The sequence below is a fragment of the Apus apus genome, chromosome 1 (genome assembly GCF_020740795.1).
Source record: "Apus apus isolate bApuApu2 chromosome 1, bApuApu2.pri.cur, whole genome shotgun sequence".
NCBI lineage: Eukaryota > Metazoa > Chordata > Aves > Apodiformes > Apodidae > Apus > Apus apus.
Window position 1 is genome coordinate 158051237 of NC_067282.1, and position 22673 is coordinate 158073909.

Below are 22673 nucleotides of genomic sequence, written 5' to 3' on the forward strand. Positions count from 1 at the left end.
CCGAGGCAGGGACTGCGGGAGCGGCAGCCCCGACCCGCCGCCGGGGCATTCCCGCGGCGCGGCCCCGCGCTCCGCCCTCAGCGCCGCCGCCGCCGCCGCCGCCGCTCCCCGCTCCCCGCTCCCCGCCGCCCGCTCCCCGCTCCCCGCTCCGCACTCCCCGCTCCGCCGTCGGCTCGGCCGGGGCCGCCACGGCCGCTAGGTGTCGCCGGCGCGCGGGCCTGCCCGCGGCCCCTCCCGCGCCGCGGCTGCCGGCGGGGCTGTCTCCGCGCCAGGCTCGGCGCGGCGGGCGGAGGCGTCAGCCCGCAGCCCAGAGGCGCGATCGCTTCTGCTCGGCTCGCCCCTTCTCCGCGCACCCCCGCGGCCCGGCCCGGCCCGGCCCGGCCCGGCTGACGTGAGGCCACCCGAGCCGCTCCAGGCAGCGCCAGCGGCCGGGCGGGCGGCTCCTGAGCACGGCCTGCGGCCTCTCTCCGGCGGCGGGGAGCCGCGGCAAGGCGAAGGCGGTGGCGGGGAGAGCAGCCATGTTGGAGCGGGGAATAAAGTGACTTTCGTCGGGGAGGGGAGCGCGGCCGGCGGCCCGGCGGAGGCGGCGGCTCTCGGGCCAGCGAAGGGAGGGGGCTCGGCTCCCAGCGGCCGGATACCGCTCCTGGGCGGAGGAGGAGAGGAAGGAGCAGGGGGAGAGCGACAGCCCCCGGACCCGCGGAGCTCCGGCGCTGCTGGTGAGTTGTGGCTGTTCATTGTCTCCCGGCCCCGGGGTGCGGGTCCGGCTGGCGGGTTGGGGCCCGGCCCGCGGGGACCGCAGGGGGCCCTTGGCCTGTGTGTGCGTGGGACGTCGCGGGGGGGGGGGGGAGGAGGTGGAAACGCGGCCCCGGAGACAAGGGAGGGTGGCGGGGGGCGCCCCGCGAGCGGTCCGAGGGGCTGCTCGGGGAGCCCTGGGCGGCTGGTGGGGCTGATCTGCGCCCCGGGGCAGGGCAGGGCCGGGGAGGGCTGCGGGGGGGTTCCGCTGGCGGCTGGGAGGGCTCGGCGGGGCCGGTGCGGTGGCCGGGAGGCAGCTCTGCGGGGCTGAGCCGTGTCTGTGGCGGGAGCCGAGGGAAGCCGGGCCGGAGAGGTGAGCCGGGGCTCGCAGCCGGCGAGCCCCGCGGGATTTTCTGGTGATCCTGTGTTCGTAAGCGTCCTTTCCCCGCCGCCTCCTCCCTTTCAGGCGAGGTTGCTTTCTCCTGACAGCTCTTCTCGCAGCCTCCGCACGTATGACACATTCGCTCCTGTTGCAGGTCTCTCCCCCCCACCCCCCACGCACGCCCAAAATATGTAGGTTTCTGTGCGTGGCATGAGAGTTCTTGTGCCCTGAGCTTTTGAGTTCGTAGATGACAGAACACTTGAACATTTGCTGACCCTGAACTTCTGTGAGCTCTTCTCCCTCCCCTTCCTCTCTCAGATATGTAGTGGCCTGAGTCCAGTGAGAGCAAAATGGTTCTTCTCTCTAAAGGACATGGCAAAGTAGGTGACATTAGGTATATTTTATATTTCATGGAAATTTACTGTGCCCACCCGTTCCAATACCATGTTCATAGGAGTGGATTAGCTGCTGCGTTAGAAGAATGCTGACCTTGATCCCCTTTGTCTCTCCTGCAACAATTTCAATACCTGGCTGAAGTTGTTTTCAACTCGTTGCTGTCTTTGGCACTTTGCTAATGGTGGTTAACAGTATTATGGGTGTTCTGAGAGAAACAGGGCTGACGTATATCATAATCCAAACTAAATAATTTAAATAGCATGTTTCTTATTTTTTAAAAAATGTTGGTGAGTAATTTATATGTGTGTTTTTTCTTTTTGTCATTTAACAGAAGATGAATAGCAACTTCCTTGTAGCTATTATGGCATAGATATGAGAAGAGGAAGCCTGGTTTGACATTCTTCCATTCCCCCCCCCCCCCATTTTAAATTACATTAATTAAACGATAAACTAGATGATCAAAGGTTAAATACTCAGAAGATGAGTGGCAGAAGAAAACATTTACGAAATTAGACTTGGTACTAAATTCAGATTTTTTTAATTAGAATTGGGTAAAAGTGAAGCAGGTGATTTGGTATTTGATGTGCTTAAGATGTTCAGTAAATTGCCATATTGCTTTGTTGTAGGAATTCTGTATCCTTATGCGCAGCTCTTGTTATTTATCACTTAAGTTAGTGATTTGAGAGAGATTTGTTTTGATAAATTAACACAGAAGTAACATATGAAAATACAAAATCATGTGTTTGAAATGCGTAGCGGAAAATTTCCTTAAAAATTATCTATACTTGAAAGAACAAACTGAATGTACTTCTCCAACATAGAGGAACCATTATAATGTTAACTTGGCATTAAAAGGGCCACTTAAATTTGAAAGACGAAAGCATAATTTTTGATGGCGTTATTTAAATACTGCTTTGACAAAAATAAGTCTTATTAAAATCTTGAGCAAGGTTAGCGCAGTGAGGTTCATACCTTGCATTTGCATGTTGTGTGGTGTAGCCCCGTGTTTATCCTATGTGGAGCTCTACACAAATCAGTAGGTGGGGTCTGCAGACATCCATACTGAAGAGTCTGCAAATTGGAGCCTGTGTTTTCTGAACCAAATTATAGTTTGAAAGTGGCAAGTCATTTATTTTAAGCTTGGCTAGAGATACAGTGCGTTAATTGATCATTGTAATATGTAAAATGCCACTAATGTGTAGTGAAATACTTGATTTATAATTCCAAATATAATTAGATTGAGAATAACTGAAAACCAAAACAGGCTGTTTTTCTCCCACATGGCTCTGTCTTCAATTTCTGCCCAACACTGCAGTGTGAAAATTTGATATAGTTTATGATGTGGATGTGAAAATGTTCTGTGTGCCTGTATCACTGTTACAATGTGGAGCTCCTACAGTAAAACTGTGCAGAATTTTTGAACAGCTTACTAACATACAAAGTCATCTTATTTCTTAGATGACTACTTACTGCTAGAAGGAAAAAAATAAATAAAATAATGCTTCTCTAGGCTTAATAAATTTTGGTTCAGTACCGTATATTTGAGTAATTGCGCCTAAAAAGCGTGGTCAGGAAAGGCTTCGTTGGAGACTAATTCAATGAACAGTCTGCAATAAAACGTTTCTGGGAATTTGCTCTTTTACTTCTTTTCACATTTAATGGAAGCTGTTGGTATTTCACATACTCATCAGCTTTCATTTATTGGCTAGGAAAGCTAATCAGCTGTTTTTTTAAAAAGGCACATATACTAATGTCCTTATTGAATGTGTAATCTGGTGGAATGGGAAAGATCATATCTAAAAATCAAGATCAATAAAGCTTTTCTAGCTTAAACTCACCTTTTATTAACTCAGTGGTTGTTGCTACAGTTCTTAAGTTACAGGTATCTTAAGTTTTTAGCTACATGCTTTTTAATGCTTGCTTTTTTTTTATTTTATTTTTGCAGCAAGCTCTGAATATGCTGAGGTGTCCAGAGGCAGCTAGACACCACTGTAATCAGTGGCACTTCAGAATTTGTTATAGAACACTCCCCTACAACTTTAACTCATAAAAATGCGTTTTTACTTGATGGCTACACTTCATATCAAAAGAGCAAACTAAACCAGTGTAGTGCTTGTGTTAATTGGCTTTTTTGCAGTTGTAGTGAATGACTTTTTCCTTCAGAGCGTAGGAACTGGACAGGTTTTTTTGTGCCTGTTCACATGTTGTTACAGAGACTTACTTGGCTGATAGCGGTAAAAACATTTTATATTTAAATATTCTGATTACCAGGTAATAGTTTTTACTTACTTACTAAAAACCTCTAAGAAATCTAAGACTAGGGTTTTTTTAAAATAACTTTACAAATGTTCTCTATCCTGCTGTGTATACCTTTTTAGGCCTATTAACATATACCTCGTTATGCAGGAAAGAACAGATACTGCTTTCTTCAGAAATACTAGATTGCCAGAAATGTCCATTAATGATGGAGAATGCTTTCTTTTTCCTGTCTATTTTGTGAAGTGTTGTGATATATTCCTGACAACAGTTTCTTTGAAGAGTGAAAGTTAGCCAAATGAGTAGTTACAATTCTGTATCCAATACAAATCCATCCCTGCACACTCTTAACTAACCTGTTGGATTGACAGTTCTTCCAGTGTTGTTGGTTTCCTGGACTCCTTTTAGCAGACATATCAACTCCAGAGTTCATTAGAACTGGCTAATTAGAACTTCTACCAACAGCAGTTAAAACCTTGAGCATTTAACCACTGATGTTGATAGTCATGAGGAATAAACAAAACTGGAACTTGAGCTAATTTGCCAACTTGGAGCAAAAGAACATAAAGAAAAAAAGAGAGTTCTTAACTTCTGTGTTCTGATTATATGGAAACCAATAATGTAATGGTTGCATTAATCAGGTAATTTACATCAGGCCATCTTGATACGTCAGTCCTCAGGTAATAAGGCTTTTGCCACTACCTTGGAGATCATTGTATTTTATATCAGGCTGTATTATAAAATACCATAGGCACACTGATACTGGAATAATAACAACTCTGTGATTTACTGGCATATTTGGGCTTTTGTGATGTAGTGTCTTGTTTGTAAAGGACTAGAGATTTGTTTCAATAGGGAACATCAGGGGTGCTATGTATAAGCACAAATGTTATAAAGAGAGAAAAAAGAAATCTGTGAATAGCGTTACCAAAGAAATAACTGTCAAATCAGATTTCAGTTTTTCCTGTGGGGCAGAATTAAAACATGACTACTATTTTAAGAAAAGGGAAAATACCATTTTTTATAACAATTTTTAATAAACATTTGAAGGCTTTGTGAATTTCAGGGTGATTTTCTTCTTGCTTACTTCCATATTACCTTGAAAATACAGGAAGCTGAACAACAGTTTTATCCTGGATTTGATTATGACCTTATTTTTTTAATATTATCTGGAACAACTGGTTGTGCATATGTTGATGATGAACAAGGCTGTGTTATTATACCAGTACAAATAAATGACATATCTTTCATTTACACTCCTAGCGATAGTTCTTGCCTGTCTTTGTATTTTAGGTTGGACTTGCTAGATATCTTGCATAAGTGAATGTTACTCTGTGCCCTCTAATCACATTTCATTTAATTATAATCTATACCTTCTACTGCTTTCTCTGACTACTGCTATTTTCAAGGCTTGGTGGAGTTGTGCAGTGGTCTCAGATTTTTTAACAACTGCGCTTTGTCAGCTTTGCTAAGGATTCTTGCATGCTTTCAGTTTGTGTTAAAGTTGGCAGGATCATGACTTTCTCTTCTATGCATAGTGGATTAGAGCGTTTTGCAAGCATGTAGCTGAGCTGATATATCATAGTGAACTACCGTAAACTGCACAGTCATTTTTCAGAAATATCTCTTTCCAAGTATTTGGACTTGCTACTTTACTGATACGGGAGTAACTTGATTTGCTTGTATTTTATTCAGGTATGTGAAAGACATTTTAATACAGCAGTCATTAAAGGTGACATTTAATGAGATGCTAGTGGGTGCTACTTAGTGTTCACTAAAATTAAGATCTTCAGGAAGTATGGTTTACAGAGAATTAGTAAAGAGTATCACTTGTCAGGAAACCCATTGCCTTGTAATTGAGAGAAAACTGGGTAAAAAAGTTACAGAGTAACTAACAGAGTAACTTAACTCCTACAGGAGTAAAGAAGCCTGTTTACAAAAATGGAAGGAAGTTGAATTAAGTGAATATGATTGATTGGGAACACGAAAACCCATGCTGTCGTGGACTATCACAATAAGGCAGGGCATGTTTTAAGAGAAAAATTAATTCTAACAAAGCCATTAGCCTCTTACCAGTGCTAAAGAAAATTATAGCATTTGATAATCGTCAGAAGAGATTGTTGTTAATTTCATACTGTTACAGTCAGAAGTAAAACGCGATGATAGTCGTATGTGATGCTTTGAAATGCTTCTTATAAGAATTTGAGTGTTAAACAGCAGCTGCTGAAGTTGTACAGTAAGTATTATGAAAGTTGATAGGGTGCTTTCTTCAAATTACTGTTTTCAGTATGTCTCAGAGCATCAAGAAATTCTGTAATTTTATCACAATTTAAGGTTTCTTTCATTTGCTTTCCAAGTTAGTAATATATGTATAGTGATGGATATTGACTGAGCAGGAGTTTAAGGAGAGGAAAATAATTGTTCAGCATATATTTATAGAAGACCGAACTTGTGAAATTAACTTCAGGTTCTCATGATAAGGTTAAAAACTGTGTGGTATACAGTTGCTGATGTTGCAGTTTGGCTTCTCTGAAACGTTTTGCTTGGGGTTGTTACGTGACATTTTGATTAAGGAACTAAAATGATAGCTCAAGTGTCTGCATATGAAATGGTTTAAAACCTGGCGGATAATGTGAATCAAGTGGTTAACTATAAATAGTTGCCGTTACGTAACTGCGTGTGATGAGGGCTCCTCGTGGTTGAAGTGCCTTTATGAAGGAGCACTGGGAAAGCTGCTCAGTGCCTGCTATTGGCCATTGCCACTAGCGAAGGGCAAGCCAATGAAAATTACTGCTTGTTTTTGTAGCTCGCAGAAAATTGGGGAAACAATAGAGACTGCAGAACGGGTCATTAGCGCAGGGTGGATACTTGGAAAAATGGCAGTTTCCTGATTGTTTACTTGATGTGGCATTTTATATCAGGCTTTAAAAGATTGTATACAGTATGTTACCTTTTAAAATAAATTAATGATATTTTGTAATTGAAACAAATCAAGTGTAACCAGCTATTAACACTAGCTTTTTGTTAGGGGTTTTATTTTGTAATTACACAGACTAAATATTAAGTGTTGATCTGCATTCAGTATGTGGGTTTTAGGGAAAGCTTTTATTTTAAAAAGTTATTGATTAATAAGTATTAATTCATTAGTAATATACAAGAGGAAGATAATAAGTTATTAAATAATAGCTTACAATTTATTCTGTTTCCTCTAGTTTTCTGTATATCTTGAAGCAAAGTTGAATTTCTAAACGTAGAATTCACAGATGTTTTGGATAGGCCAAAAAAATTGTGGTTATTTATGTTTAACTGAGGAAAATTTAAAGCCATTTTTTTATTCTGTCCTTGGTTTATTGCCAAAGCAGCTTCCTCTGTTCTTTCTTCCTTAAGATCTGGTTGTCATAAATAGCAGTAAAGTATTTACATATGCAGGCAGCTTGTTTCTTTCATAAGTACTATTCAGTCTTAAAACTGTCATAAATATCTTACTAAATTGTTTAAGTGTCTGCTTGCAGAATGTGAAGCTATTTCATAATTCGCCTTATTTATGCTTGCTTTGAAAACTAAATATAAAACTTAAGTCTTCCTGTATGACTGTGGGAGATTAAGTTTGTGTTGCTGCTGCATGTGAATAGCTTTGTTGCTCCACAAACAGTTTAAACTGGCATAACTTTGGCACTGCTACTTAAAGCTGTAGTTCTTTTCGCTTTCACTGGCTGCTGCTCATCCCCACGCTGCTGCCTTGGTACTAGCAGGTGTCTTGTGACCACATGATGACTCTGTCAGGGAACCGATGGAGGGTATAATAGGTGTAGTGCGTTCAACTTTACTTTTGGCTTTACACATAAATACTAGTCACTTGCTGCAGAATCAGTGGGAAAACAGCAGTTTGTAATTATTTAATTTTTTGAATGTCCTGAGCAGATGGGAGGGGAAACTTCCTTTTGTACAGAGCGGAAAGGAGGTCCTCAGATGCTAAATTTATCAAACATAGATGCTGTACTATAGTCTTTAAAAACTGATATGTAAAACAGCAGCTCAGAAACTTAATTTGGTACTGAATAAGAAGGGACAGTGGGGAAATAATTACAGATAAATCTAGTGAAATATATTCTTAATTTTAGATACAGGTATGCCTTTCAGGTGGGAGTTTTGAAAGGAAATAGGACTTCTGGTTTGGAAATTGTTAGTGTTGAAGGGAAGAAATATAAGAAATGTGAAAATAATATTTTTTTCTTTAATATTTAAAAACCGAACTAGAGACCAAAATTGAGCTATGGCAAGAGTTAAAAAAATGTCGGAATACGCAACAATTAAAAAAAACCCCACAAAGTAACTATAATGGTCATATTTTAAAGGGGTCGATAAGGTAGTTGAACAGCTTCTTGTTTTTTCTGAAGAAGTGGTTACCTCAGGAGAGGCAAGATGAGGTCTTTGGCTTCATTGAAGCTGCAGTTTGGATTTAAATCACTGAAACTTAACACTGAGTGTTCTTGAGAATAATGTCCTGTACAACACTCTGATAAAGCAATTTCAGAGGCAATTTAAAAAGTTTAAGATTCTCTATAATATTTCATTACCTTTGTCAATATGTTTCAGTAGGTTATGGCAAAGAAGCAAAATATTTTAAAGCTTATGCTGTTAACCTTCAGGATTAAACAAGATAAACAGCTTACAGTGTTCCCATTTGCACGAGTCACAGTATTTTTAAACCTGCTGCTTGTAATTCTGGGTTGTTTATCAGGAAATGCAGTTGACTTAAATATTTTGTTGTGGCTTGTTTCTAATAGATCTCAATATAAGTCTCAAAACCAAAATATTTGTTCCATAAGCTGACAAAGTAGCTTTAAAATGTACTTAGGCAGAGGAAGGCCTTTTGTTATTAAACACACTCTTTTTTTTACTTTTTAAAAATTTTTTTTTGACAGCCCAGGAGAAGCATGAAGGTGTTTAGCAATTAGTTTGCTCAGCCAGGTACTTTGCCCTTCTTCTTCAATTATGCAATTTTGCTATTTTAGGAGCAATACGAAGTAGATTATGAATTCTGAAGTTATGGGTTTCATATGCTTTGGTAGTAAGCTTAGTTACTGTGTTTTAAAATGTGTTCGGTTTAATTTGTATATAAAATAGGAAGTGTTGAGCATTGTTAACAAAGTGTTTTGAACCTCCTTCCTTTAAAATGGGCTTTTTTTTTTTTCTTTTTTTTGTGGCCTTGCATAATAGGGGTTCTGGTTTCCTGGTATTTGTGAATATTTCTGGTAGTAGGAGAGGTAGACATTACTTGAAGGATTTAGGTCATAAGTTGCTTGTCATTGTTAAAAGTTATTTTGGGGATGAATTGATAACCAGTGGTGATTTGCACCTGTACCTCTGGCTTAACAAAATGCCTATATATGCTTTTTAATCATCTGTTTCTATGAGTGGGTAGATAAAACTTGGATTATTTTTTTTTCAGCAAATAATTTGTTCACATCTAAAATACAAATTTTACCAGATTCAAAGATCTGAATTTTGCTTTCTGTTTGTTTTGTTTTGTTTTAATTTATAATTTTTAATGATCCTCTCTGTCATCAGTAGAGAGAAATAGTTTCGAAGGGTAGTCCAAAGGTGTTAGTACAAAGCTGCGTCTCTTTCCACATTTACCTTGGAGGGAGCTCATCACAGGAATTGTTTTTGTATTACAGCGTTATAGTTTGAATGAATGAAGTGCTTTCTTCAGAATAATTTTTTCTGCATCAGTACACTAATAGGTTTCCACTCCAGTCTGGAAAGTACTGGAGGGAAGAGAGAGGGCATGAGTTACATGGTTGATGACAAAGAAGGAAGAGAGGGTGGCTGGGGCATGGAGCCAAGTATTTTCTTACTGATAGTGGGAAACTGTACATTGACCCCAGAACTGGTATTAAACTTTCTCTTAAGTGCCTCATGTGCCTAAAGAGAAATACCGTGAACCTCCCATGCAATTTATGCAATCAGTTCTTTAATATGTAAGCAAGAAAAGGTGCAGATTTTTCTTTATTTTTCACTTCTGTTTGCAGGTGTTTAGCATTTCAGTAGTGATAGTGTATTTTAATATTGAAATAGGTTGCTGAGTAATTCGTTTTCATTTTATGTCTCATGGCAATTCTAAAACTGGGGTTGCAAGGACAAATAAAAATAATCTTTATATATATATATATAATATATGAGGATGTAATTGTTAGATTATATATCAAATAAACCTAGTGAAGATTTGAGCCTATACTACACCTGCAGTTGGTGTTCATTATTGCCTTTTTAGTGACATTACACTGCATCAGCTTAGTTACAAATTTGCATCTTTACATGACTGGGTTGTCATATCTGCTCTTGGTAGCTGAGATCTTAATTCTGAGGTTTTTTTTGTTTTGCTTGAAAGTTAGAATGTGTAATGTCTGTTATTTATATATTGAGAATTAAATCCTGGGTGGGTTGACATTATTTGCCAAGTTTTATGCTAGTTTAGATAACCTGTTGAAGATGTTATTTTAGGATGTAACTGCAACAGGTTTTGTGTAGTGACATTGGCCAGTTTTCACGGAAAGCAGTGCTTCACTAAGCCAAAGAAGCTTGTAGGGAGGGCTTAGGTTAATTTTTTATTGCTTAACTTGAGGCTTCTTTAAGATACTGAGCTTCAGGGTGCAAGTGCTAGGGACATTTTGAAAATCAGCCTTAACAGTGTCAGCTGCAGAGACGTGTTACCAGAAATAATACCCCAACAGTGTCTGAAAACCTACGGGTAAACATTTCTAAGAAACAGCTGGAGGGGAAGCGAGAATGGTTTATCTATTAAATACTGGTAACCCAACTTTATAGTAACACAATGTGATAGCTTTCCCTTTTTTATTACTAGGTGATACCTTGGTCTCAGTCTTTTCTATACCAATGTAAAAGAATCTGTCCTGGACTATTTAACCTATATTAATAATTTTCATCTCAATCTAGGTAATTGCACTCGCGTCTGTCAGACAGAACTAACACCTACGTAACCTTACTGCTTTGAGACAGGCCTGAAGCACAGACTTGGAAAGAAATCTTGTTTACTGTCTTCTGCAGGGAATATTCTGTCTCAACTATACTGGGTATACTGAGCTTGTGGCAGTAGACTATTAAAAAAAAAATAAGTCTTTGTCACTTAAGGAGGAAAAAAACCTCAGACCTCTGATAAAGCACAGGAAGCAAAATTGTTGACAGAGAAAATTCCTTTTCTGTATAGTCACTTTTATGAGAAGAGCCACACCCCAAAGGTAATATATTTAACTGTTAGTGGATCCTAGTGACATAATCTAATTTTTTTTCCCCTTATGTTCAAAGGTTTAAAAGGGATAAAGAAAATTAAGTGGTTTAATATCCTTTCAAAGTTATTTGTGGTAGTTGCCACATTATTTGTGTTATATTCAATTTAGAAATTATTTGTCTCTCTGTGTTTTTAAGAGACTGGAAAAATAACGTTCTGTTTTGTGGAAAAGTGGGAGATATTTATGATGGTCCTTTCATCTTGTTTAACACCTGACAAAGTTCTTTTGGCAATGTGCACAAGCCTTGCTTCTTCTGTAGGGAGTGATATTATTCCAGTTGGATCGATGTATCATGGCTCTTTAGCATAAAGTCTAAGAAGCTTTTTGATGAAGCAGCCTGAAGTACAGGGAAGCTGTGATATGCTTTACAGCAGAGAGGTGAACTTTTAAAAATGTCACTTTCCTCTCATTGATTAACTTGGCTGTATTTTTGAGCCAAACCTTAGGGTTAGCAGTGCTTTTGTTGGGTGACAAACTGGAGGAACTCGGGTGTCGTGAGGGAAGGAGTGCAGAGCTAAGACCAAAGGAGAGCTTTGGCAGGGCATGATGTTCTGCCATAGTGCATCTGGAATTAGCCGTTACTGGAGTGTGTTCCTGTAAAATACTGGGAACCTGGTAGGTTTTTTCTTTTTTAGCCAGAAGAAGGCCTAGGGGTTGTCTTGGGGCTTTGCTGTCTGTGCTGTCAACAATATTTAGATCTAAAAAGTTAGACATCTGTGTTTATGTAGTGAAATACTGCATATGTAAATCTGCTCTTAGATCCCTGTACTGCAGGTTTTCTTCAGAGATGCTTCATGGACTATTATTCATGATACATGCAGATTGTGTGTTCTAAGGATAATTCAATGTTTTTAACTTTAGTAGGCTATAGGCTTGCATCCAGATTTTTTTAAATTCCAGTAATGGAACTCTGTAGATTGAATAATACAATGCTGTGGAAAAGCCAGAGATGATTACTGGATGGTTCTGTTTTTTGCTCTCAAACATACCTTTTGCAGCATCCAGAGTTTTGTGGCAGAGGAGATTGAATTGAAGCCAAGAATTGTTTTGGCTATCCTGATGTATTGTCTTCAAGCAATACTAGTTTAATATTATCTGTGGTTCTGATACAGTTTTTCTTTGACCAGCCCTTCAGTAGAATGCTGTTCACTTCTACACCTCTGTACTCATTCATGTCATGCTGGTCACAAAATTATGCTGTGAAATGCCTCATACTACTTATCTCCCTGCTTTTTTTCTTAATAACTTGAAGCTTTAAGTGTATGAAAGTTAACTACTGGGAATTCCATTAATAAGGTTTAAACTTCCTAAAGGCAGAAAGCAGCATTTTTCCTTAATTTACAGTATAGTTTTGTTGTATTTTTTGCCTAGCATTATTTTGGGAAGTTCTGTGTTTCCTAAAAGTTGTCAGTAGGGAACATCACAAGAGACATACGATGTTATTAGGTGTTATACGCTTGTATCTTTGCAGTTTCTTTGTTCTTTGTCATTATCTTTTTTTACTCATTTGGATGCTACTAGAAATTACTAATACTTGAATTTTAGGCTTTTTAAAAATGTAATTTTGGATATATATTTTTAAGAGCCTTTAGAATATTTTAATCTGCCTTGCTTATCAGATGGCAAAGCTGATGTTTTTGCTGTTACTTCAAGCATCCAGGATCACTGAGTGGGAAAATTAGTCATAGAATCCTATTTTCAGCCCATGTTTTCCTTGCTCTTTTCTCTTTCATATATGTGTGTTTCAGAAATGCATTTACTCCAATAATTCCATGAGATTAGCTGTAAGAATTTGTATTGCTGCAATAAAGATTGGAATTTGTAGCTTCTCAGCTGTAAGTTTGCTGGCTTAGGTTTTTTGTTTTATTTAAAGTCATTAATTTTTCAAGGATACTGATGTTTCAGTATATAATAGTACAGTATTTAGGGCTATTAGATTTTCTGCAGTGTAATGTGATATATAATTCAGACTTCAGTTTTTTTCATAGATCCCATTTGGAACTCTGCTAGTGTGTATGCTTTTAATAGTATTGAGGAAGGCTGGAGTCTTCATCTGAAAATTATATATTTTAAATTAAGTTTAACTATTTAACTATTTTAAAATAAGTTTTAAATAGATTGTGTCTGTATTCTACCTCATGTAATTTCATGTTAGTTTGAAAACAATAGAAGTTTTAATGCTTTAATTCTGTGTAATTTGAGACACTACTTGGAGACAGTCCATCTATTATATTGATTTTTTAAAAAATGTTTCATTTTGTTTTAAAAAGGGTGTGGAATTTAACTAAATTCAAACAAATTAAAATCGAAGATGTGATCTATATTAAATATAGTTAAATTAACAGAAAATAGGCAGCAGCTGATGGATAGAAGGACGTAATGACTTTGTAGAAAACAAAAGGTATTAAGGGTTATAATAAGCATTGGTAGGCTTTCTGTACCATAGCCTTTTGTATGTTTTATTTAAGAGATCTGGAAGTAATTTTAATAAATGTGAGCTATTTTTACATTTAGTTGGTCTTTTAGACTATTGAGAATCCTGCTTCTGAAGTATTTGGAACCATTTTTACTTGAAAGGTGCAACAAAAATTTCAGGTATTTCTTTAGTGAAATGTTCACATATATTGAGAGATGGAGATTAAAATGGCAATTTTATGGCTTGGTGAAATTTTTATCTAGCAAATGAGATATAAAATGCAACCATGTTTTCTTCACACACGCAAGAAAGAGCATGTTCTGTAAGCAGTTTCTGCAGCTACATTTGTTGCACACTTCATCATTAGTTAATGTACATTGGGAATGTTATAAATGCATGTCTGGTATATCAAAATATGATTTATACTGTGTTAATCATAGATACTTTATTCTGTATTTCACTGCTCATTACACAGAATTGTCTAGCAGCACTTGAGAAGGTACTCTTAAGATCTAAATGCTGTTATCAGCAATATCTGTGTTTACATTCTTGTCTGTGTGGGCTGTACATGGACCACTTTTTAAAATAATCCACTGTGTGAATAAAGAATATTTAAGTCTGTCTTCCTAAAACAGAAGTTTAATATACATGCTGAATCAATTTAAAATACTGTTCTTTTTTGATAGTGAAGCTGTCTTTCAAATTTACACATCCCGTCTCAGAAGAGCAGTATTAAACATTTAGTAGGCCTGAGAGAGAAAGTTGCTTTTTAACAGCTCTTTGTAATTATTCAACTGTAATTGTTGATTTTAAAGAAGGAAGTGAACTTTCTTCATATGAAATGGTGTATAATGCTAAAATTAACCTGATCTTTAACATGCGATATACTGTTTATCCAAACAATGCACTGTCATTTAGGATTGTTTAATGAAAATAGCAATAGCTTCAAGGTGTTTTGTTTTTTTTATACTGCCAGATCAACATAAATAATTTGATTTAAAACAAAGTGTGAGGCTTATTTACAAAAAAGCTTGTGCCTCTCTAGGAGTAAAGGTAGCTAGGAGAGACATCCCTCTCCCAAGAGTGTAAGGCTGACAGGGCATGGTGGGGACCAGACTCTTCGTAGCCTGGCTGTGCCAGGGAGAGTGATGTGGCCACCATCGCTCCCCCTCTGCTGACTCTAGTGATTGCATTCTTTAATGATAGAACTAGGTTGCTACCTCAAAGCTCAGAAAAGCATCTTAAGTTGCTGCATCTTCTTTGTAAGAGCAATATTTGGTAAATTCTTGTGTTCCCATTTCTGTCTGTATTCTCACTAACGTGCTCATTTGGTCTTCCTCATTGACACACTTACACGCTATAAAAATGTTTTTACCAAGATAAAGGTTTCTGTCTCTAGGGAAGAGATTAGGCTGAGTATATTATGAGCTAAACGAGAACAAACGTTTACTTGCAGGGTGAATATTTCATCTCTTTGTGCAATGTCTCTTTAAAGGATAAGAAGTTGGAGCTTAAGAGTAAAAAGCTTTGAAGTGAATATGTGTATTCATTGTCAACTCCGAAAGTCATTACTGACTAGCTAATATATCAATATGGAGGGATCCTTCTGTGCTAAGATGATTTCTTAGTTAACTCTGCCTGTCCATACAAAAGCTAGTAAGTATGTGTTTTCTCTGATATTTATTTTTAGTTCATTTATTTTAGTTTGTAATGTGAAGCACAAACAAAAACTTTGCTTTGATTCTCTAAAAAGAATTCTTGAACTGAGGATTTGTGCCTGGCATTATGCCGTGCTGCTCTACAGATCCAGTGGATAAACTGGAAAAACTCATTGTAAGCCAGCTCTGAAAGCACTGGTAAATGCCTTTATATGTAAAATCAGGATAGATTTGTTTGTATTTGTTTTAAAGTTGAACCAACTTGAGTAATTTTTTTTTTTCTCCTGTTGTGCTGTACACAAGATTGAAAATTAAAGTATACTTTGAAAAGTAAACTGGAAATGGCTCTGTGAGACACTATCTACTCTTGCTTTAGCCTTATCTGCATGCTGTGTTTTCCATGCAGTGTAGTGGTCATGAGGCTGGTAATGAACAGAAAGATAGCCCTTTCCATCGCTGTGTGCTCCAGGGCAGCTTTCCTGCTCTGCAGACTTTACCAAAGGACGGATCTCTCAACAGGACTGCAAACAGGGTGGTAAATACAGAGTGCTTTTCTCTCTGGGTGGTAGCTTAATTTAGTGTTGTTTAAAGGAGTTCATTATTAGTCATGTCTTTTTCTTACGTCAGTTATTTGCTATGAAGCTCTTTGATGTATATGCTTGTTGACCTAAACATTAATGTGTTGAACTGCTGTTCATCAAACTTGTATGTTCCAAAAAATTGCACATTTTCAATTTGTCCTCCAAGATGCTCTGCGAAGTACATGTAGTGTTTATATAATGGGATATGGTTAGGTTGACTTGATGACTAAATTAGGTAATTCTCACAAAGGATACTTTGACACTGGTCATAAATTAAATGATCACATGAAAACAATTTGTTACAGGCCTCATTAATAGGAAACATTTATTCTACACTTACTCCTCGTATCCTCATCATTTTTTACTAAACGCTAGCGAGGGTAATACATAATTAAAACATTATGAACAGCTTCTCAAGTATAATAAATTGTGAAACAAATTATGTCAATCCTGTAAGTCATAACAAGCTGCTTTTTGAACTTATTGAGCTGTCTTAAGGAAATGCATTCAACAAGAATTTTTCTTGGTGGTTTGCAAAATGTGAACTGCAGTAGGAATGAAGTTCCAGAATAAGTTTGTTAAGCAGTTCATAGAATAATAATATTTTGATAGTAGTAGGAAGACTTTGATCCTTATTGTCGCTTTTATTTTACTGTGAAGACATGTTTGAGTATGAGGGGTTCAGCATGGTACTTAAAACTGTGTTCTGGCTATGCCTAAGAATGGAAGTTTAGCAAGACTTCTTGCTAGTATAGAAGGCAGTATATGTTTCAATTCCTTGGCTCTCCTCCTTTTTTGATATTCAGCTTTATCTGTAAAGTGTTGTCACTGTTTGACTCAGGTCCAACAACAGCTCTCTCAGTCCCCTCCCCCTCCCACCCAGGTAGGGAAGGAGAGAAAAAGAGAGACTTGGCTGGATTGAAAACTAAACTACACAGCTTTAATTAAACACTAATGATATAAGAAAACATATACAATTATATACAGATATGTTCAGGTATGAGCAAAAGCCTCTTGCCTCCCCCCGCCCCCAGCAACTCCCACAGCAACTCCCACAGCATCTCCTGAGCTGGGAACAGTCCCGAGGAATCCCGGAGCTGCTGCTGGAGAAAGCACAGAGTGATGAGGGTCAGGAGAGCTTGAGCCTGGGGGTCGACGGTGCTGGATGGACGGAGTCCTCCCCAGACACCAGCCATGGATGGGAGAGAAGGGAAGAAGCAGCGGGAAGGAAGTTGTCTTCTGTGATCTCTGACCTTCCTCTGAGCTTACGTAGATATGTGGAATGGAATATCTCTGGCCAGTTTTGCTGTCTGTCTAATTCAGCCTCCTATGGGGGGGTCATAGATCTCCCCATAGTGTCTGAGCCGGCAGAGTGAAGGTGCGACCTTGAAGCCCCAGCAGTTAGAAAAACATTCCACTGTCTTCTCAGCCTAGCTAGAACAAAATGTTGCTAGTTAAAAGAAAGCTTACTGAAGAAAAAAAAAAAATCAGTAAAAAGGGAAATTGGCTTCATCCTGGCTCAAACCAGGACAAGTGTACTTGTCCCTTACTTCTACCAACTGTTCTGGGATGCCACAGGTATATAGCTTAGTTTAGTAGTCTTTAGGTTCGAGTTTGGTTTTTCTCCTAAAAACTGTGTTCCTTCTACCAAATAAAAGACTTCAGTTTGACTTACTATATTTCGATGTTTTACATCATCTTGCTGGGATACGCATAAGCATTTAAAATCTTAATTTTCTTTATACTGAAGTTTCTAATAAACTGTAAGTCTCTTCTTGGCTTTCTTGCTTGTCATTTCGCTGTCCCAGTTGAATGGTAAGCAAGAGTTGATGAGTCTGGAAAGAAGCAGCATACCTGGTTTATGGAACTCTTGTCATAGGTTTGTGCAACATGGCAAAGAGTGTGTGTGGCAAGAAAAGGCTTAAAATTGTTGGTCCCAAACTTTGTTTGCTTTGCAAATCAGATTTAAATGTTTAACATACAAATTTAAGGATGAAAAAAAATTGAAGAATTGATCAATGTTAATTTTATCGGTGTTGTAGACAGCAGATTCTTCAATTGAATGATAAAAGATTTTTATTTTGGAGTCTTGTTACAGTGATTAAGAAGTGTGGAACGTGGATATGGGAAAAAGGACAGCTCATGTAGATCAGTCAATCTCATCCCTAGGGTATTCTGACTGTGTGTGCTCATCTCTGCCATTCAGTATGTGAACTCTGCATTATTTTTTTTTTTCTGGCTCTGATGTCTAATATGGGACAAGTAGTAAATTTCATGCTAATTTAAAAATCTTTCAAAATCAAAATTCAGAACTTTTTCTAGCAGATTCTCAGGTAGTTGTATACTTAGTTACTTCGACTCAGAAGTTAAATGTGCAGATATGTTAATTTGTTTCCTGTTGAAGGGAGAAGATGCTCCTCAGGCATCAGTTTAGCAGGTGCAGCATAAATGCATCTGCATGAGTCCTGTTCTTTACATGAGTCGAGATCATGTATGTGTGTTGACATCAAGCTGCATATAGTTAAGTTTGCATATTCAGTTTTGTGGGGGTTTTTTCCCCCCTCTCATCTCTTAACACGTTTCAAAGTTCTTCAAGCTTATTCCAGACTGAATCGTGGGAAGGTAGTTGATCTGGGAACATAGTTGATCTGTACCTATAGAATTTATGTTGCATGTGGAAAGCATATGAACTTTGTTAAGGAGCTGATTAGAGTTCATGGGAGCATGTAATGTAGAATTAGGCTTTGGGAAAAGAAGTACCTCCATGCTTGGTTTGGTTTGGATTTTCCTTGGTAATATTTGAATGCCTTTGCTTTTTTTGCTGTCAAAATGTCATTATTTGGATCTTTCCCAATGTTTTTATTCAAGTGATAGGAAACAGAAGGGAAGGAACTAATTGGTATGAGTCTGGAAAACATGCTCTGAATACATGTTCAAGCATTTATGCTCTCTTATCCAGACTTCCTGCATGTGAGATATGTGACAGCAGAAAACAGTTCTGGGTATGTAGCTGGGGAGTCCAGAATGTATTTTCGTCCTTACTGCCACCCAAGCAAAGTGCGGATATTTCTCTCCTTACTCATACTCTCCTAAATTCTTGCTTTATAATAAAGAGCTTGTCTTGCTAGTTCATTAGTAATTGCTACCTCCTACCATCATTTTTGTCAGCAGGGGGTAGAATTTCCTCCTACACCTAGGAAAAAAAAAAGAGAAAAGTAGGTAGTGACAAAGACTAAAATTAAAAGACATTTGAGAAGAAATAGGTCAAGTTGATTTCTAGTTCTATAAGACAATTCTTTCTTTGTATTTTATGTGAAAAAAACATTCTTTTCTTGATTGTGGTATCTTTAGGGGGCCAGGCAACACCAATGTTGCTGGGCAGAGAATATTTCCACATAGGTCATTTGATTGTGCTTGGACTGGCCAGCATGTATTGATGTAACACATTTGATGAAGGCATCTCTAAGTGGAAAGCTATCTGCAATTTAGAAGCAGCTGCACCTGATACCTTGATTGCCTCATAGGCAAAGCCAAGGCGCTTCTAAAGCATAGTGAAAACCTGAACTTTGAAAGCTTATAATTCTGTTTGTGCTTCAGCATATTGTGAGGATGGTACAGATAGCAAAGCTTCAGACAAAAACATGAGAGGCAATAGTTTGTTACAACTGTAATGTGGTGGCTTGTTTATATTTTTCATTATCTCAGCTTCTGTCTGCAGTGCAGTCACAGCAGCAGCGATACCTGAGCTGACTAGAAGTAACTGGTTTGCATACTGCTGCTGTAAGCAGCAGTTTGTTGGAATTAGTTGCAAAAGATCTTATAAAACTTTCTATGAAGTTTTCCAGTCACCTCCCTCCATAACCTGAAGATTTTTGTTCTTGCATGTTAAAAACCTTTCCCTTTCATGTTTCCACATTCCATTTAACTTCAGCATTGGGTGGTTGCAGTAGGTGTTTTTTCAGTGATTATTCTGTTTCTAGGTCTCTGACTGCAAGTGATCAGTGAATGTTTATTTTCCCTCACTCCAATAATTTTTTGTACAGTTGGAAAATACAATCTAAAAATGCAGAATAAAAATAGTCCGTGTCGTGCTGAAGTTGAGATGTTTGTGGAAGCAGAAGGTTGTCTGGAAACCATACGTTTTTTTGGGTTGTCATCACCTGTTGTCATGTTAGGAGTTTCAAAAACTGAAGTTAAAGGATTGCACTGTCAGTACTGAAATAGGCAATAACAGAATGTTTTATAGGAAATAATATTTTGCAGTCCTCATATTGCTTTGCCTCCGCAGTTGTCATGGTCGTAGTCTTTTTTTCTTGTGGAGGGAGAGAGCTTGTAACTTCCTTACGTGTTCAGAGAAGTATATGAGCTCAAGTGGTCACAATTCTGATTTGAATCATCAGTAGGAGTTATGTTATACAGCAGGTTGTGTGGCATTGCTGACACTTTACTGAACTAGAAAATTGCTTGCAAGTTCTTGGCGTTAGACCAAGCCTTTTTTTCTGCATCTGGAAAGTCAGGTAATTGATTTTCAGAAAGTAACTTTTGCCATTTTTCTCCTTTATTTTTGTAATAGCTTGGTTATTTTGCCAATTCCCTCAACAACCGGTGTCTATGAGTATGATGACTGTTAGCATTAATTGACTTTAATATTGTCAAATGGCAAGTTTGAAATATAAGTTCATATGTTGAAAACCAAATAATACTCATCAAAAATTGAGATAAAAGAAGTAATGCATTTTTAGGCGTGAAAAGTATGATGTTTGTTTAGATTTAGATGACTCCTAAGATTTTTAAGGTTAAGATGTATCATTAATACATGTGTTGATTCTCCAGTCTAAATGATAAGTAAGTGTTGCTTCTTGGGCATCAGTACTTGGGGTGAATATTTTGATGGTTGATAAATTAGTATTTTATATTTGTTACTGATTTGCAAATTACAGAGTTTAGCCAGAAAAGCTAAAGCAAATGTGATCTTTATTTTTCAGATGAGGGGCGACCTCATTAATGTTTATGAATATGTAAAGGACAAGTGTCAGGAGGATGGAGCCAGGCTCTTCTCAGTCATGTCCAATGACAGAACAAGGGGCAGTGGGTGCAAGCTGGAGTGTAGGAGGTTCCACGTAAACATGAGGAGAACCTTTTCCACTCTGAGGGTGACAGAACACTGTAACAGGCTGCCCCGAGAGGCTGTGGAGTCTTGTTCTCTGGACCCTCCTGGATGCATTCCTGTGTCAGCTACTCTAGGGGATCCTGCTCTGTCAGGGGGGTTGGACTAGATCTTTGGAGGTCCCTTCCAACCCCTAACATTCTGTCAAGTTCTGTGGTTCTGTATCTGGTGTTTAATTGGAAACTTCTAAGAGGAAAAAAACAGTATTAAAGGTGTTTGTCAAGATTTCAGCCTTATAAGTAGGTAGTTTCAGATGCTTTCAGTAGAAGCCTCAGTCACAAATTGCTATTTAATTATTTTGATTTCAAATCTTCACTGCAGATTTGATTATTTGGCTGTGTTTATCTATTTCTTTACATGCAGAAAGGTTACCTTGAGCAGAAGAGGAGAACTTACGTCTCACATATCTAAGTGCACTCAGGATTAAGCTGTGACACACAAGGAAGAGTAAACTAAAGAACAGAAATGCATATTAAAGTACACTTATATAATAGAACATTTTTAAACTATTTTGACTTAGTAGTGTGGATTTTGTAACGGAGCTCTCATATGGTCTTATAAACACATAAAAACAAGAGTCTTATCTTGAGCATATGACTTGATTCTATAGATACCATGGAGGGCTGAGAGACTAAATCCATTGTCAGTGCTCTTTCCCATTTTGCTTGAAAGCTTCAAGGGGTTATTGAATGGGTTTTTTTGTTGTTTTTACTTCAGAGCCAGATTCAGCTTGCATGCAGTTTGTAAGAGCTTGCACATTCTCCCTTTTAAATGCTTTTATTAAAAAAAAAAAAAAAGGCAGCAAAAAAGGAGAGAAAGATAAACAAGATACACACAAAGAAATCCTTCTACCTCTAAGGCATATTCAGGATTCTGAAAATGTTTTTCTGAGTGGTGTCCATCATAATGGAATCTGGATCAGATCAGAAGTAACTCTCAAATGCGTTTGCTTCTTTCCATTGTTAGTATAGCAAGATGTGAACTTTTAAATACGGCTTTAATGTTTGATTACACCATTACATAAGATAAAGTAATAGTAGATTAGATAATGGGGAAGAAGACGGAAAATAGATTCTGAAAGCAAGTTCATCTGCTGTGCTTTGATGTCAGGGTTTCAGTTGAATCTGTAGCAAGGTAAATTGTTCTGAAAATGGTCAGGAAAACTGTCAAATACAGTCAAATAATGCTTTTTTAAAAAATAATTTTATTTTCATTAATAATACATTTATCCTTAAACAGTATCTAAGCAGATTTGTTTTGTCTCTTGCTGTTCATTGAAGTGAAAATATTTTTTTAAGGATAAGCATTGAGAAAATAAAGAGAAAAATCAACACTAATCACTGTACAACTGTACCTTATAGCCTTTTCATAGTAAAGATGAATATTTTTTGCTCTGAAGAAATCAATTATGTCATTAATATTTAGGCTTAAGTACTGTGTTATTGTAGAGCTGTCAGTACATTTCTCTTAAGTATTTTTTAAAAATCATTACAGGTTAGTAGTTTATTGTATTGAAAAATTTAGTTGCAATTGCTCCAAAACCAGATATGAATATGCATTCTGACAACTCCGAATTATGTAAACTATCAAACCTTCCTGTCAAATTGGCTGAGTCACATATTTCTCTCAACTTTGTTTTGTTTTTTTTCTTGAAGCTATTTCAAATTTAAGGAACTGCTATGCAGAGTACAAGATAATTAGAAATAATAGCACACTTCAGTGTTTTTACTTGAATAGTTTCAGCTGCCTGAAGTGTAAATTGGCCATCTAGG

General features: G+C 38.0%; 1 protein-coding gene across 2 annotated transcripts in view; it reads left to right on the plus strand.

The window, feature by feature from the left end:
- Positions 1–291: 291 nt before the first annotated feature.
- Positions 292–22673, plus strand: part of CDK17 (cyclin dependent kinase 17) — a 94320-nt gene continuing 71938 nt past the window's right edge. For both annotated transcript variants that reach the window (XM_051633090.1, XM_051633181.1), the window contains exon 1: positions 292–716. The gene's annotated coding sequence lies outside the window, so the exon portion shown is untranslated. The remainder of the gene's footprint in view (positions 717–22673) is intronic.